We start from the raw sequence: 18,483 nt of genomic DNA, 5'->3' as shown, positions 1-18,483 counted from the left end.
CGAGTAGAAGTAGTAGCAGCGAATAGTAGTAGTAGCAGCGAGTAGTAGTAGTAGTAGTAGTAGTAGTAGTAGTAGTAGTAGTAGTAGTAGAAGCAGCGAGTAGTAGTAGTAGTAGTAGTAGTAGTAGTAGTAGTACTGTAGTAGTATTTCAACACGTTACCAATGGGGGAAAAAAAAAAACTCTTCACTCATACATCACTTTCACAGCTACTCTGTGGAACTCATTTCCTGCTTCTGTTTTCTCTTCCTTCGACAAGAACTGTTTCAAGACAAGAATATCAAGACATCTCCGGAACTAAATTAGACAACGTGCTCGAAACTTTTCTAATTTTTTTTTTTTTTTACAGAGTAAGTGTTTTTTTTTTTCGTTCTCATTAACGGAGAGAGAGAGAGAGAGAGAGAGAGAGAGAGAGAGAGAGAGAGAGAGAGAGAGAGAGAGAGAGAGAGAGAGAGAGAGAGAGAGAGAGAGAGAGAGAGAGAGAGAGAGAGAGAGAGAGAGAGAGAGAGAGAGAGAGAGAGAGAGAGAGAGAGAGAGAGAGAGAGAGAGAGAGAGAGAGAGAGAGAGAGAGAGAGAGAGGTTTGGAGGAAAAAGTTGGTAGGTAAAATAATAGATATAAACCATAAATGAAAAAGTTTTAACAGCTGCTCAAATGATATTATGATACATTAAATACATTATTTCCACAGTTATTAAAAACTGTCACTAACCTTTCACCTTTCATTTCAGAAAAAAAAAAATGTAAATAAAACCAGGACAGGTTAGAAAAAAAAAAAAAAAGTATTTAGAAGACCTATTTTTTTCCCCGACAAAAACGAGCAGCTATGATAGGAAAAAGGAAAGATCTGAACTGTTACCTGAAGAAATTACACTTATGCAACAGAAAAGTGTGTACTAATCAGGTATGACCGGAAAAGTAGAGGCTGCGGAGAAAGTAACTAGTCTCCCTATTCCACACGCCGATGACCAAGGCAAGCCGCGCTGCGCCAACGCTCACGATTGAGTACGGCGCGCCTTGACGTTTATAACAAGGAAATGGACGGGTTTGAAACAACACCTAAAACAAATAATAAATATATATATATATATATATATATATATATATATATATATATATATATATATATATATATATATATATATATATATATATATATATATATATATATATATATATATATATATATATATATATATATATATATATATATATATATATATATATATATATATATATATATATATATATATATACCTTAAGAAAAAAATATTTTTACCATTATCGGAAGAAATTACACCTTTTTCCAACAAATAAGATTGCTACACTGTGACAAAAATAAGTAACTGAGCAGTTAACTGAAAAAAAAAATACTATATCAATACTCTTCCGTACAATGTGAGCTGCTGTTGTAAAAAAAAAAAAAGATAGATTTGAACCGTTACCTAAAGAACTAGGATTTTTTTGCAACAAAGTAAGCTGCATTAGTAAGAAAATGGGCTAGATTTAAACCATTAGCTGAAGAAATTGTACCTTTTTCCTAATAAAAAGAGCTACTGTAATAAATAAATAAATAAATATAATATATATATATATATATATATATATATATATATATATATATATATATATATATATATATATATATATATATATATATATATATATATATATATGAAAAGAATAGATTCGAGTCCATTACCAAAGTGGGCTGCTGTAGTAAGCAAAAAGAACTAATTTAAACCGCTACCTGTAAAGTACACTTTCTTTTTCCCAGCAAATAGGGCTGTTGTAGTAAGAAAAAAAAAAAAGGACAGATTTGAAACACCTGAAAAAAAATACATGCAGTTCCTTTTCCAACAAAATCAATTGCTTTAGTAAGAAAAGAAAATAGATTTGGAATCATTTACCTGAAGAAATTTTACTTTTACCTTTTCAAAAGTGAGCAGCTACAGTACGAAAAAACTATATATTCAAACCATCATCTGAAAAAATTCCAAAAACTAAACCTGAAAAAAGACAAACCGCTAACTGTAAAAAAAAAAAGCCTTTTTTTCCCAATAAAAAAAAGAAAAAAAAAAGGTTGTTCCACCCAGCAAACTAATCTTCATGAATCCTCCTCCCTATGAGATGAGGCGAAATGGCAGTACTAAAAATATTTTGTACGAGGAGAGAAAACCAGGCTCCAGGGTTTTCAGTATCCGTGGGCGTAAGGATCAAAGTAGCTTACCTAAGGGAATTAAAGACCCTGAGGGCACTGCAACAGCTTTAAACGCTGGTATCTGCGGTGCCCAGGAAAGACGGGAAAATATGTAGTACCAGATTACACCTCGTGCTGATGTGGACCCAGGCCAGAAAATAAAAAAAGGAAAAAAAAAACCTGAGCAGATACGAACACGAGAGAGAGAGAGAGAGAGAGAGAGAGAGAGAGAGAGAGAGAGAGAGAGAGAGAGAGAGAGAGAGAGAGAGAGAGAGAGAGAGAGAGAGAGAGAGAGAGAGAGAGAGAGAGAATTATCATAATAGCTAGTAATATAATTAAATACGTTGTGTAAATGGGTATATACATTAGTTTTTGCACGAGGGTTAGCGAGGACGCGGTCTTTAATTAACGTGATGCATTGTTCCCTGAGGAGTGACGGGGGGGTAGTGGGAGGGGGGAGGGGCGGTGCAGGTGGCTGGGAGTAACAGAAGCACAGAAATGCAACAGCAAAGGGAGGACGAGAAGGACGAGAGAGAGAGAGAGAGAGAGAGAGAGAGAGAGAGAGAGAGAGAGAGAGAGAGAGAGAGAGAGAGAGAGAGAGAGAGAGAGAGAGAGAGAGAGAGAGAGAGAGAGAGAGAGAGAGAGAGAATGACAACGATGATAACGACGACAAACTTTAACACACGATTTTGAATTAATCGAATGAATACATACATACACACATACAACACAGTCTGAATCTTTAAGTAACGCGAGAGAGGGAATTATCACATCATCCCACTCTTCCGAACGAATGGAAAATACACTGCACTGAATCACTACTCCTCTTCCTGCAACACGTTTATGCAAGCTGATCTTCCCAGTAAAATATCAACGTTGCACTTAAAGCTTCTATGCGAGGATTCTGTGCTTGCTTCACGTAACTACAACAAGGCTTGCTGAGGAAACCCTACCCTCTTTCATGCTACAGTATTACGTTGTGTCAAGTGTTCATTATACCATTAATTCTTGCACTGCCTTGCGTTCAGTACAGAGGACGAAAGACGACAAAGGCGAGAATAAACTATCAACAACGAGAAGGAAAATAATCAGGGGAAGAAGATAAAGAGATGAAAGAGGAGGAGAGGCAGCAAGTGGAGGGAGGAGTGTTTCAGCCAATCGGGTTCCCATTTCTCCATCCCTCTGAAGCCAATTAAGTTTTAACGTGAAGGCGAGACTTTTACTCCAATACGCCATCAGCTACTGACCTTCCTTCTGTGCCCTATGGCGTTGTCCGTGGCGGCGGCGGCGGCTATGGCATCTGCAATGAAAGTAGTAGTTATGAGTGTGGGGTTACTTTAGTGGTGCTAATAAGATTAATAAAATAGAGAAATATCAAATGAGAGGAAACAAATACAATATAAAAACAAAGGAATCAGTAAAGCAGATAAAAAAAAACGAATACAAATACAGACAAACGCAAGGGAGAGAGAAAGAGAGGGGAGAGAGAGAGAGAGAGAGAGAGAGAGAGAGAGAGAGAGAGAGAGAGAGAGAGAGAGAGAGAGAGAGAGAGAGAGAGAGAGAGAGAGAGAGAGAGAGAGAGAGAGAGAGAGAGAGAGAGAGAGACTACTCCTTCCAGTCTCGCCTCCTACCTCTTCCGGCGAACTCTCTCTCCACCCTCCTCCATCGTCACCACCTCACGTAACCTCTCCGCCCAGCCTCTCCCTCCTCTCACCTGCCCCACTTATCACCCCCACTTCCCGGCTGTTCACTCCACATCACCGCCCCGCCTCGCCTAGTCTTGGCTCGCTCCTATACTGTTGCTACGGGAAAGTCGTTGTCACCTGTTCCTCCCTGCCATCCCCCCCACCGTCCCACCACCCACAAGAGAGAGAGAGAGAGAGAGAGAGAGAGAGAGAGAGAGAGAGAGAGAGAGAGAGAGAGAGAGAGAGAGAGAGAGAGAGAGAGAGAGAGAGAGAGAGAGAGAGAGAGAGAGAGAGAAAGAGTAAGAGAAAGAGGGAGAGAGAAAGAGTAAGAGAAAGAGAAAGAGAGAAAGAGAAAGAAAGAGAGAGAGAGAGAAAGAGTAAGAGAAAGAGAGAGAAAGAGAAAGAGAAAGAGAGAAAGAGAAAGAGAAAGAGTAAGAGAAAGAGAGAAAGAGAAAGAGAAAGAGAAAGAGTAAGAGAAAGAGAGAGAAAGAGAAAGAGAGAGAGAGAGAGAGAGAGAGAGAGAGAGAGAGAGAGAGAGAGAGAGAGAGAGAGAGAGAGAGAGAGAGAGAGAGAGAGAGAGAGAGAGAGAGAGAGAGAGAGAGAGAGAGAGAGAGAGAGAGGCTTTTAACTCCCTACTTGTTGTGCACGACATGCACAATTATGTCACCTTCTCCACACACAGGTCTGGGTCATCTCTGGACCCAGTAGTGACGGACCTCCCTCCCCACACAGTACAGTGTTCTCCACTCGACTTTGTGGGCACCTCAGACCACGTGGCTGTCCTCACCAGGATACAATTCAGGACACCACGAGAGGAGAACTTTACCCGCTCCCTCTGGAGATGGGAGGCCGCCGACTGGGATGCCCTCCGTGCCGCCCTGGGGACCACAGACTGGGGAGACGTGCTGCGTGGCGACGCTAACCAGCAGGAGAGGCGGCTCACCCAGCTGCTCCACGCCCTGCAGGCCCGCTGGGTGCCACACACGGACCACAAAACCAAGGCATCAGACCAGCCCTGGTTTGGCCCTGCGTGTCGCTCTGCCTCTGATGCCAAGCACCGAGCCTGGCGTGCTTTTAAGAGACACCCCACTGCCAGGAACAGGTTGAAGCACCGAGAGGCAACAATGCACATGAATACCACGCAAACATGGGCAGTGGAGCAGTGGAAAACTAACCTCAAGAGTAAGCTAAGGGGAGGCCAGGTTGGTTGTAAACAGTGGTGGAGCCTTGTCAAGGACCAGCAGGGTGAGTCGCAGGGCACTTCCATCCCTGCACTCCACCGGGCAGACGGCAGCATTGCCCACACTGCTCGTGACAAAGCGGACCTCCTGGCCAAGCACTTCGCTGAAAAGATGTGCATCCCCGACCCTGAAAGACCATCTCCGCTACTCCTTCAAATCGTGAAAGAAACATTAGAGACAGTGAACACAAGTGAAGAGGAAGTGAAAGTGATACTCGCAAACTTGGACAAGAAAAAAGCGGTGGCGCCACAGGACATTAGTCCCCGCATACTCCGACAGTGTGCTGCGGAGCTGGCGCGCCCACTCGCTTCACTCTTTAACCACTGCCTCAGCAACGCCACATGGCCTGAAATGTGGAAGGGGAGTAGTGTGGTGCCTCTGCACAAGAAAAATGCAGACAGAGGCAAAAAACTACAGACCCGTGTCCCTGCTGCCTGTGCTGAGCAAAGTGCTGGAAACTGTTGTGGCCTCGAGAGTCACGCGGCACCTCGAGAGGCACCACCTGCTGAGCAAGAGACAGTTTGGGTTCAGGCAGGGTAGGTCGGCGGCAGACCTGCACCTGCTCCTCTCGACGGAGTGGAATGGGGCCCTGGACCAAGGGAAGACCACGGCTGTCGTGGCTCTTGACATCGAGGGGGCGTTCGACAAAGTGTGGCACGCAGCCCTCTTCACAAAGCTCCGTGCTGTGGGCGTGGACGGGGCACTCCTCCAGCTCTTTGAGAATTACTTGAGAGACAGACATCTCAAAGTAATCATCAATGGGCGGGAATCAAATCCACAGCCCATAAGGGCAGGTGTTCCTCAAGGGAGCTGCCTCGGCCCTTTGCTGTGGAATGTGTATGTCAATGATCTGATGCACCTCGTTCCTACCGCGAAGGCGTTTGCAGATGACATAACACTGTCCCACAGCTACGGACTGGAGGAGGAAGCTGCAGCCAACCACGACATCAACGCCACCCTGAGCCGTGTTGCAGCCTGGGGAAGGAAGTGGCAAGTAAAGTTTGCCGCTCACAAAACCCAGCAGCTCACTATCAACAGGACAAGTAGAGCCCCGCGCCTCACCTTCAACGGGGAGACACTGACGCCGCGGGATGAGATAGAGGTGCTGGGGGTCACTTACGACCGTAAGTTGACCTTCAGAACCCATGTGGAGCGACTCGCCAGAGAGGCCTCAGGGAAGCTGGCATCCCTGAGGAGAATCTCCTACCTCCTTGAGGCCTAGGGACTGGAGTTACTCTACAAGGCGCAGGTCCACTCCTCCTTGGAGTACGCGTGCCTGGCCTGGGGCGGCGCGGCAAACAAGCGCCTAGCTCTCCTGGACAAGGTGCAGGACCGAGCGGCGAGGCTCATCAGGAACAGTGAGCTCGGCCTTCAGCCTGCACTGCACACCCTCCAACACCGACGAGACGTGGCGGGCCTCACCGTCATGTTCAAGGTGCAACAGCAACGGGTGCCGCACCTACAGGCCCTCCGGCAGCCTGCCCGACATGCCGAAGTCACCACCAGAGCTGTCACACGTGCCCCTGGGGAGCTGCACCAGCCCAGGTGCAGAACGTGGCACCAGCAAAGACAGTTTCTGAACACATACATCGGCTGGTGGAACGAGTTTGTTACCTTGCAGCCAAGTGTTGAGGGCTGGACCAGGCAGCAGTTCAAGACTGCAGTGAATGTGTGGTTGCCACAGACAGACAGAGAGAGACTTTCAGATACAAGGCATTAACAGTGACTTCTTTAGCCTAATTTGTTGTATTAAATATGTAAAGTATATGTACTGCAACTCTGTAAACACATAGATTTGTATAAATAAAAAAAGAGAGAGAGAGAGAGAGAGAGAGAGAGAGAGAGAGAGAGAGAGAGAGAGAGAGAGAGAGAGAGAGAGAGAGAGAGAGAGAGAGAGACAGAGAGAAAGAAAGAGAGAGAAAGAGAGATAAAGAGAAAGAGAGAAAGAGAGATAAAGAGAAAGAGAGAGAGAAAGAGAGAGATAAAGAGAAAGAGAGAGAGAAAGAGAGAGATAAAGAGAAAGAGAGAGAGAAAGAGAGATAAAGAAAGAGAGAGAGAAAGAGAGAGATAAAGAAAGAGAGAGAAAGAGAGATAAAGAGAAAGAGAGAGAGAAAGAGAGAGATAAAGAGAGAGAGAAAGAGAGAGAAAGAGAAAGAGAGAGAGAAAGAGAGAGATAAAGAGAAAGAGAGAGAGAAAGAGAGATAAAGAGAAAGAGAGAGAGAAAGAGAGAGATAAAGAGAGAGAGAGAAAGAGAGAGAGAGAGATAAAGAGAAAGAGAGAGAGAGATAAAGAGAAAGAGAGAGAGAGAGAGATAAAGAGAAAGAGAGAGAGAGAGAGATAAAGAGAAAGAGAGAGAGAGAGAGAGAGAGAGAGAGAGAGAGATAAAGAGAAAGAGAGAGAGAGAGATAAAGAGAAAGAGAAAGAGAGAGATAAAGAGAAAGAGAGAGAGATAAAGAGAAAGAGAGAGAGATAAAGAGAAAGAGAAAGAGAGAGAGATAAAGAGAAAGAGAGAGAGATAAAGAGAAAGAGAGAGAGAGAGAGAGAGAGAGAGAGAGAGAGAGAGAGAGAGAGAGAGAGAGAGAGAGAGAGAGAGAGAGAGAGAGAGAGAGATATTCCATGAAACTTTGATTTATAAACGAGACACTAGTGGACTTTATAATTTTTGGATCACCGCTTGCAATAATCCATTACTTTACGTTAACATATCATCCACCCAACCCCCAACCCACGCACCCACCCACCCACACACACAACACCACAATCTTGTTATACGGAAATTCTGCAGTACTTTGATACTTGAATGCTTTGCTGACTGTGAAAGACTGTGTAAGTGAAAGATAAGGGTTTAATAGCTCTCCACCCAAGACTACTCCAGCCACACTGTTCTTTGTGATAAACATCGCGAGGACTACCAATGAGAATGTCTGTATAAAGTTGGGATATATTCAATCATTTCACTGCTATACATTTTTTTTTTTTCCACAACTTTTTAAAACACTGATATTTGCATTAGTCTCCTAAAAAGTTCTATAACCTATGTTACAAGCACGGGAAGACGTTGGTTGACTAGGGGTGTGTTGTACCCTTTCTTGTAGCATAAGGTAGTGAAACGAGTATGAAATAAAACTTACAATCATTATTAAACTAAATAGCCACTACCTGAAGCGTGCATAGCGCGTACAACTTACCTAGGACACAGTGATCCCGCTTGGGTCCACTATACATGTATATGTAGTACAGTTAACATAACATGTACAAGCTAATGAGCAATAAGAGAAATCAAAGTTGACAAAACATGCACAAGTTAATGAGCAATAAGTTATCGTAACATACTCGTATACTAACGTATATATATACGTAACAAGTTAATAAGCAACAAAGTTAATGTAACATCTACCAGATAATAAGCAATAAAGGAAAACAAATATATACCCAAAATAAAACACAAATATAAGTAGCTCAGGCGTGTACGTAATGAAGAGTGTGAGTGTTTGTGTTCGTCACGTCTTCTTTTAACTCACAACGATGTTACCGAATCCAGGCAGCCGGAGGGAGGATGCTTCCAACAGTGAAAAGCTAGTGAGACTGACGAGATGGGGAGGTGAAGGTCAATCGTCAGCTCAGTTAACTCGATCGAGACATGAGTCGAGACGTGTTTCTAAAGCTTCGTCTTTATGATACCGCCACGGTGTGGTCAAGATGGTATTCGAAGCCGATGGTTGGTTGGAGAGATTAGTGGTTGGCGAGGCGGGTACGAGGGCCGTAATACCTAGTAAAGAAATATTAGCCTTAGGTTCTCTCTTTTTATCTTCTTTTAACTACTCTTATAGTTATGTATCCAAGTCCAAAAAATAAACTCCAATTCTCTCTTTTTTCTGTGTCCATACAAACAATTTTTAGTGTTTTGAACGATGACAAACAACCACAAGTGTAAAATAATTAATGAAACACAACATAATGGAACTTCCCGCTAAAAGAAAGTCCATTCTGGGAGCACAGTGTTGCACCAGCTTGAAGTCCTCGCACACCTCACTGAGACAATGAACATTTGAAGTGGTCTTCCTCCTAAACCTAATTAGCAAGTGTCTGTTTACTTCACATTAAACGCCTGCCTGTGCCGGACACGCTGGTGCACGCGCCTTAAGAGTAACAGAGGGTTCCACCACTTAATTATTCACTGCACTGCGTAACTATAGCTTAATTCCTTCCTGTGAAAACACACACTTTTATTCGTGAAATGTTGATGAAAAAACGCACAATGGTAAGCCTAAATTTATCTTTCACCACTTCAATTTCATTTCAGTATTTCTCGTCCGCGAAATGTTACGAAACAAAAGTACCATATTGGCCTAAAACATTAGTTGCTTCATTTTTCCTCTATTTTTTTTTTTTTTTTTTTTGGGGGGGTTAGCGCTCCAGTCCCTTTAAATGCAGCGTTTCTGTTACAATTTCGGTCCTGCTAACCTTTACTTTTTACGTAAAAAGTCAGTCAATTTTTACATGAGAGGGATTTTCATTTCACTGCAATATGAAAGAAGTGGACGCCTGCCTGCCTTGAGTGCTCAAATATACGCACTCAAAGGCGAGTGTAAGTAGGATATTATGGTCTCTTTCCTCTTGAAGGAAAAATTTCTCGTTCCCGACCCACCAGCTCAGATGTAATTTTGTACCTACAACACCTCTGCTTTCTTTCCGCTCAGTACTCACTCCACAATGCTGAGTATGAATGTCGGGGAGTGTCCGTGTGATGGATTTGACATTTGTTTACGTTGAATGACATTTTCCATTTATCGGGGTGTTCTGTGCTATGATTTTTATTCTTTTTGCAGGAATGGAAGTTTTACTGAATGTCTATTCGATTCCAATTCTTTGTGATGGCATCAAATATACAATTTTCCCCTCACTCAAGCACCGATGTAAAACTAATACTGACTGACTGAAAGACAGACTGAGTAATTAACTGACTGATAGACTGACTGACTGTTGACTACCTGGCTAACTGACAGAGTGATGAGCACTGCAACAACGAGCTCACGCGGCGCCCTAAGTCATGACTAAATACAGGCCAAACATTTTGGTTTACTTTTGTTTCCTGTTGTAGTTAACACTATTAGATCATCAAAAAAAAGTAACCCACCTAGGAGAAGATAGTATATACGAGTATCAGTATATTTTCACAAGGAAGCAGTGTTCATCAAGCAGGAGTTATAGACAAATATAGGAGCGAGCATCTATGAACCTGCAGTGATGACATGAAAAATCATCACCACCACCACCACCACCACCACCAACAACAACAACAATAATATTAAAGCCAACAACACTTTCATCAAGCTTCATCCGTGTATTATAAATGAGGACGTCTCTTTCCATCTTCCCTCGCTCACCTTTCTCTGAGATTACAAGAGCGAGGCAATCCAGACTTTTACCAACAAGAAATATTCCCAGACGAGTGGAGAAAAGCCGCACACTAATATAAATAGAACCACAAATAACGTATTTTACATAACGTTCATTCAGGGGGAAGTAATAATATAAGCAAGTAGACTCCACACTTTCGCTACAGATCTCTTTAAAACACATGTTAGTGATTGTGATAAATACTGTAGTCCTAAAATGCCAAATAAACGCCACAGTTAATACGAGTGCCGTGGTCCGAGATGTTGCAAGGAATTGGTATATAAAGGCTAGTGGGAAAACTCATAAACATTTTCATATTCTAATCAATAACTTATAATTTACATTTCTTACAAGTTAAAACTTCTAACTCGCATTCATCTTAAATTCATTCAAAATAATTAGATGTCATTTTATATATTTTCAACACATTCACTGATCAACGCAATCATCGTGCAAAACACAGAAAATATCAAATGCAAAAAACACAACAAATATTCAATCGGCGCAGTTAATGTTCACTTAGAAAACACACATGATATCAGCATCACATCAATTAGTATAAACATTCCATAACTGAGTACATCTTCATACAACATACAAACCTATCATACCAAACAGAAAACATCAATTAAACATCCTACTCCTCCTTTAGTAAGTTCATTGATTTATAGACTGCATTACGCTTCAAGCTCCACTTGCTTTTAAGTTATTCCGTCCATCTCGACCCCTCTCTCGTCAGGCTCTCTGGAACCTCTGGCTCTCTACCTGTTAGTCTCTGCTACTCTCTGCTAATGAATTATTCCACTGTTGCACGCTATAATATCCAATCGTTTGGGACTGCCCATTCACATAGCTCATTTATGCATGTGATCCGCCCACAGGCGCAGTACTTGATACAGACGCCAGTCAAAGGGTGGGCAGTTTGGAGGCGGAGCGTAAGTAAGCGTGGTTATTTTTCTATAGGCTTACTAATCCTTCAGGGTGCCTCACGCCTCCTGACCTACTTTCTCTTTTAAATCCTTTATCTGCCTTGTCCCTACTATCATTACCACTAATCCCTCTTTAACCCAGGTTGCCTTCCTAGGTTTTATGGCTGTCTTCCTGTTGTGGACTGCGTGTGTCCTGTGTCCCTCGATATCAAGTGCTAATTACCTTCCCTCTCCTGGGTAATATGGCCGCTTGTTGTTCTCCCTACTTCATTCTTTTTCTCCATTTCTTCTTTCTTCTTACTTATTCTACCTTCTTCTCTCATTTCTACTTACTTATTTTGTCTTCTTTCTTCTTTTCTTCTTTCTTCTTTCTTCTTTCTTAACAATACCCTAATAAGGATCACAAATAACGTCTTTCACATGATGTTCAATAAAAGGAGAAAAGTAGAAAAAGAAACAAGTTGATTTCTAATTTTCTTAGGGATCTATAATAATAGAAATCACTGTTTTAGTCCTTGTGTTTGATAAATATTGTACTGCTACGAAATCGCCTTCCAGTTCGTTTTCCAGATCCAAAGAATACATAAGAATAATTTTTCTTTGTACACCTTGCTCATAAATCACAAAATACGCTCCCAAAATCTCCGTGCGATGTTTAACAAATTTTATGTGGCCAAGCAAATGCGTGGAAACTCATTATTTATATGCATAAAACACAGCTCTTTCCTGCGCACAAGTACTCTCTGTTAAAATAAGAAGAAGCATCTGCATTAGTACTTTCAACCATAATGGTAATGGTGATGGTCGTGGTGGTCGTGGTGGTGGTGGTGGTAGTGGCAGTAAGCGTGGTGGTGGTGGTGGTGGTGGTGGTAGTAACTGGTCCCGGTAAGTGAGACATGTTTTTTTTCACGATGCTGTCGACAGGTAAAGCCAAGCTAACAGGTGAGGACCAACGAAAAGTTATCTGTTCTATAGCACACCGGTCCGTCTGCACAGAGAGAGAGAGAGAGAGAGAGAGAGAGAGAGAGAGAGAGAGAGAGAGAGAGAGAGAGAGAGAGAGAGAGAGAGAGAGAGAGAGAGAGAGAGAGAGAGAGAGAGAGAGAGAGAGAGAGAGAGAGAGAGAGAGAGAGAATAGTGGTGATGCTACCACTTTCCAGAAAAAAATAGCTTAGGACCATAACAATCGAACAACGAGGTGTCAGATGATGAGGCTGAACTATGATGATGATGATGATGATGATGATGATGATGGTGGTGGTGGGGATGGTAATGATGACACTAATGATGATGGAAACACGAGTGGTGGTGGTGGTGGTGGTGGTGGTGGTGGTGGTGGTTATGATGTCGACAGCACGTTGTGTTTAGTGTCAAAGTAAACACTGATAAAGATGATGTAACACATTTATAGAAACCCAAAGCGTACTACATCATAAAAAAAATTAACTGCGAGAAATACAATACAACATACAGCACGTGTGTGTGTGTGTGTGTGTGTGTGTGTGTGTGTGTGTGTGTGTGTGTGTGTGTGTGTGTGTGTGTGTGTGTGTGTGTGTGTGTGTGTGTATGAAAGTGTTTAGGAGATAAAAGCAGAAAGAGAGAGAGAGAGAGAGAGAGAGAGAGAGAGAGAGAGAGAGAGAGAGAGAGAGAGAGAGAGAGAGAGAGAGAGAGAGAGAGAGAGAGAGAGAGAGAGAGTGGGAGGGAGGGGGGAGAGAACGCACAAGCCAACAGAAGGAAAGAAACCTATGGTAAAACAAAGCCCAAATTTTATCTCCCCGTTTGCAGCACTCCGATAACATAGCGGCGAAACGAAGTGGAACAGGAGGAGGAGGAGGAGGAGGAGGAGGAGGAGGAGGAGGAGGAGGAGGAGGAGGAGGAGGAATACAAAGGCATACAAAGGAATACAAAGGAAAGCCAAACAGCAACAGACCTTTTGGTCCTTGCAAGGCTGTTTGGTAACTACTTCTAACTAGCGACAGGGAAGAGAGACAGGACAGCATAGCAGAAGGCTCCTCCCCACCCACCACTCCCTCCAGCTTGTGCTGGCATGGAAATAGTTGGGAAAAGTACCATGCAGTATTGAAAAACTGACATGGAAATTTTCTTAGGAAAGGATGAAAGGAAGTTCTACTATTCACCCTACGGTGAACTCTATACGCCTATCTGAAAGTTAAAACAAGTTATATTAAAACTGGTGTCTGTAGAATAGGAGTTTATTAGTGAATTTAGTAATTATTCGGACAAGAAGAGAGCTTGTTGGTGATTTGCTTTTAAATATTTGTCTATTTTATTTTTGAATGATTCAATAGTATTGCTGTTCACAGTTTCTGCAGGAAGTTTATTCCATATATTTACTATACGATTAAAGAAAAAATGTTTGGCCTCGTGGGATTTTAAACGTTTGGGTATAATCTTGAATTCATTATTTCTTGTTAGGTTAGAATGATCAATGGTAGAATATTTATGTGCATCAATGTTACTATATCCTTTGAAAATTTTGAACACTTCAATTAGCTCTCCTCTTATCCTGCGCTTTGTTAAACTAAATAAGTTTAGTTCTTCCAGTCGTTCCTCATACAGCTTATTGCACAATCTTGGAATCATCTTTGTGACTCTGCGCTGTATCTTTTCTAGTTTTTCAATGTCTTTTTTGTAGTATGGTGACCAGAACTGTACACAGTATTCTAGATGAGGGCGCACCAGTGAGTTAAATTCCAAGGTTCTTCCAATGAACCCTACTAATTTATTTGCCGTCTTTACTGTTTCTGTGCAGTGTTGACTCTGCTTTAGGTCGTTTGACACAACGACACCAAGATCTTTTTCTTTATCAGCACTTGACAGTGGCATGTTATTCATTACATATCTCGCCTGAACACTGTTGCTTCCGATATGTAGAATTTTGCACTTTTCTATATTGAATCTCATCTGCCATTTTTCTGCCCAGCTTCTTAGTTTATTGAGGTCACACTGCAGTTCCTGACATTGTGACACAGACGTTACTCTACTTGTTATTTTGGTGTCGTCTGCAAATTTACTTATTTTGCAGTTTATCCCTTCATCAATATCATTTATGTACAGAGCCTGGAGGAACGCCGCTATTTACCTTATGCCACTCTGACTCTTTTCCATTTATCACAACACGCTGTTATCTGTCAGAAAGCTAGTCTCTCAGCCATTTCAGGGTGTTTCCGGCAATGCCGTGAGCTTTTACTTTACTGATGAGTCTCTTATGGGGAACAGTGTCGAAAGCTTTCTGTAAATCAAGGTAGATAATATCATCAGCTTTTGTCTCGTCATAGGAGTTAAATACTTCATAAAAGAAGTCTAGTAAGTTTGTTAAGCAGGAACGCTTGGTTCTGAAACCGAGTTGCGAATCCTTTATGATTTTGTTTTCTTCTAAATATTTAACAATTTTATCTCTGATTATTGTTTCCATCAGCTTGCACACTACTGAAGTGAGACTGATCGGCCTGTAATTGGCTGGGAGAGATTTATTTCCTTTTTTAAAGATTGGCGTGACATTTGCTAGTTTCCATTCGTGGGGAACTTTACCCACTAGTAAAGTTTTATTGAATAAAATTATAAGCGGTTTCACGAGCTCATTTCTTGCTTCTTTAAGAAGCCTGGGTGATATCTTGTCTGGCCCGGGTGTTTTCTTTACGTTCATGCTCTTTGTGACTGAGAGGATTTCACTTTCTGTGATGGTGAAGTCTGGCAGCGTGGTGCCTCGTGACTGAGGCGTGGGGGTCGGCAGACTGCCCTGAACATCCTCAATCGTGAAGACTGTTGAAAAGTACTCGTTCAGGGTGTTCGCCATGTCTGTTTCGCTTATTATTTGTTTACCATTTTCTGTTATTAATGGACCAATCGTTGATGTTAAGACCCTTTTTGCTTCTACATAACTGTAAAATTCTTTTGGGTTCGTTTTACATGAGTTCGTGATCTGAGCTTCGACAGATTTTTTGCTGCATTTGATCAGCTTTTTTGTTTTTCTACGTAATCTGTCGTGCTCTAGTTTATCATCATTATTTTGTGTTAGTATGTGTTTGTGGTACGCATTTTTCTTAGCCAGAAGGCAGCATCTAATTTCATTGTTCCACCATTTCGGTTTGGTGTTTTTTACGTTCCGTCTGTTTCGTTGCGGTACACACAAAAACGTAGTTTCATTTAACTTTTTAGCAAACACTTCCCATGCGTTGTTAATGTCTGGTGTTCCCAGCAGTTCATTCCAGTCTATGGATGCAAGCTGCATGCGAAGTCTCTCAAAGTTAGCACGCCGATAGTCTGGCACTTTTTCTTTACTTTCGCTTACTTTAGCTTTGTCAAAATTTATGGTGAAAAGTAAGCTACGATGATCGCTGGAACTCAGTTCTGGTCCAATTTTTAGGTCTTTTACTGACTCTTCACCAGTTGTTAAAACAATATCTAGGATATTGTTACCACTTGTCAGATGCATGACGTGCTGGTGGAGGGAGCTTTCAAGGATACACCCGTAGAGATGCTGGCCTGTGTGAGCCGTCAGTGGTTCACCCCACCTCGTGACTGGAAGATTAAAGTCCCCCATAATTATGCAATTATTAACGCAGCAAATGTCCGCGATAAGGTCATAAAGTTTTTCGTCTGTAGCGGGTGACTGGGCTGGAGGACGATAGACGAGACCTAATGTTATTTTACGAGATTTATTTTCTAACTGGATGAAAGTGACGTCTATATTAGCAATGGTTGGGGTTGGAAGTAAACGAGGATGAAGATTACTTTTTACGTAAAACATAACACCGCCTCCCGCACGGTGAGTTCTCTCGCAGCTAAAAATGGTGTAGCCAGGGAGTGCGTACTCAGCTAAGTAATCCCTGCTTGATGAATTTATCCACGTTTCCGTGACGCCTATGATGTCGTAGTTTTCAAGATAAATAAGAGCTTGCAGCTCATTTAATTTATTCCGTAAACTACGGGCATTGAAGTAACAAGCTCTGATCTTGTCTGAACCTGTGGATGAAATAATTACGTTAGTGTTTACGACGCTGGTCCTGTTGCTGGCGCCCGCGCGTTTTTTGATCTGTGGAGACAAACTTTTTCATGGATTAGTCTGCCCATCCTGGCTGCTCCCACAGCGTTCAGATGAAGGCCGTCTCTCTGGAAGAGTCTGTGTTCATTATAAAAATCGTTCCACATGTTAAGATACTCCACGTTTTCCTTTTGGCAGGGAGTCTTTAATCTGTTATTTATACTGAACGCAATGTTGTAGAACCTTGCAGAGCGTCGCTGCGTGGCAGGGGTCAGCAGCTGTTGTCTCGTGTCCGTGCCCGCGCCCACGCCCACGTTTGCTGTGATGAATTCCTGTAGAGAGTCAAAACTGTTTTTTTAATTCGGTATACCTTCTGTTTCCTTCTGCCACTGCTTCTTCAAGGTGTGATCGCGTGTCACACAGTCTGCAAACAGGCCTTGAGAAGTAGTCACTGAAGTACTGCTTGGCGAACCTCCCGCTGCAATCTCTGCAAGATTTCAAATCAGAAGGCATTTTTAATATAGTAGTATAGAATGTGAAGGCTACGACAGTTGGAGATGCGGTAATTTAAAAGTAATTAAGGGATTAGCGGTCAAGGGGCGCTGCGTACTAATCCGGTCTCTGGGGAGGCGATGGTGTGCAGGTGGGGGCCAGACAACTCCCAGGGGAATTTCAGCTGTGGAGTCTCACAATTATCTCACAACAGGACAATTTAAAAATAGAGAAAGAAAAGTACCCAAGCTACAAGCACAAAGACAATAAAAGTACTACTAGAAACAGACGAACAGGTGGAAACAGACGGAGACCTAGCACTGATATCTAACAAATGTATCACTGTGTTTGCGTCAAGAAGTGTTGTGTAATTTGTATGGAGTCTGAGCTGTACAGGAAAACAGAACAGAACAGAACAGAAACAGGTAAAACAATAAACTTAGCGACTGGTTTAACGATATGGGCTGCTGGTCCTGCGTAGGTCAGGTCACAACACGTCTACTCCACACAAGCGTAAGGGCACGACTGTAACCACGAGGAGGAGGAGGAGGAGGAGGTGGTTAGTGGTAGCGGCGCAAGGAAAGAGTCAGGGTGGACGGAATGGAGGGGAAGAAGGAGGAAAACGAGAGGAAGAGAAAGGAAGTGAAGGAAGGAAGAAGTCAATGAGAGAGCAGGAAACTTGAGTGAGGAGTGACGGTGAGGGCTGGTGATGAGATGGAGGAGGAGGAGGAGGAGGAGGAGGAGGAGGAGGAGGAGGACTAGGAGGAGGAGGAGGAGGAGGAGGAGGAGGAGGAGGAGGAGGAAGAGAAGGAGGAGGAGGAGGAGGAGGAGGAGGAGGAGGAGGAGGAGGAGGAGGAGGAGGAGGAGGAGGAGGAGGAGGAGGAGGAGGAGGAGGAGGAGGATTCGTACTCATTAATCTATCGGCTTTAACACCCAACTCGCAACCATAGTGGCGGTGTGTGGTGCTTTTTAAAGGTGCCCGAGTGAGCCTTTGCCCTCCTCCTCCTCCTCCTCCTCCTCCTCCTCCTCCTCCTCCTCCTCCTCCTCCTCCTCCTACAACACCATCTAAGCAATGAACGAAGAGAGGGGTGAGCGGAGTACGAGAAAGTGGGAGGGGAGGAAGAGCGCATGAGTGAGGGAAAGAGAGAAAAAGAAAAGGAAAAAAAGGGAAGAAGAGGGCGATAAGTAGAACGGTACAAGAGGCTAAGCAGGAGGTGAACGGCGCCTTTTCTCCCCTCCTCATCGGCCTAACGTGTAGCTGAAAGTGCCATTATCTGCTGGTGAATGGGTGTCCTCGAGGTCACAGTCTACAAAGCTGCTTCAAGCCGCCGCCGCTTTCTCCTCTTCATCCTTACGCAGAGACACGTGCTGACACCTCGACATTCACTATAGCAATGGTGGGATGGGGGCGGGAGATCAGAGAGAGAGAGAGAGAGAGAGAGAGAGAGAGAGAGAGAGAGAGAGAGAGAGAGAGAGAGAGAGAGAGAGAGAGAGAGAGAGAGAGAGAGAGAGAGAGAGAGAGAGAGAGAGAGTTTTGA

The 18,483-nt window shown here is 43.0% G+C and overlaps 1 long non-coding RNA gene across 1 annotated transcript in view; it reads right to left on the bottom strand.

Annotated features, from left to right (window-relative positions):
* Window positions 1-758: 758 nt before the first annotated feature.
* Window positions 759-18,483, bottom strand: part of LOC135104241 (uncharacterized) — an 87,685-nt gene continuing 69,960 nt past the window's right edge. Inside the window, exons 2-3 of the long non-coding RNA XR_010270345.1 lie at window positions 3,444-3,496; window positions 759-1,055 (exon numbers count right to left, since the gene is read on the bottom strand). This is a non-coding gene — a long non-coding RNA (uncharacterized LOC135104241). The remainder of the gene's footprint in view (window positions 1,056-3,443; window positions 3,497-18,483) is intronic.

The sequence above is a fragment of the Scylla paramamosain genome, chromosome 10 (assembly GCF_035594125.1).
Source record: "Scylla paramamosain isolate STU-SP2022 chromosome 10, ASM3559412v1, whole genome shotgun sequence".
Classification (NCBI taxonomy): Eukaryota; Metazoa; Arthropoda; class Malacostraca; order Decapoda; family Portunidae; genus Scylla; species Scylla paramamosain.
The sequence above is the reverse complement of the archived record's forward strand: the minus strand, read 5'-3'. Positions and strand labels throughout refer to the sequence as shown.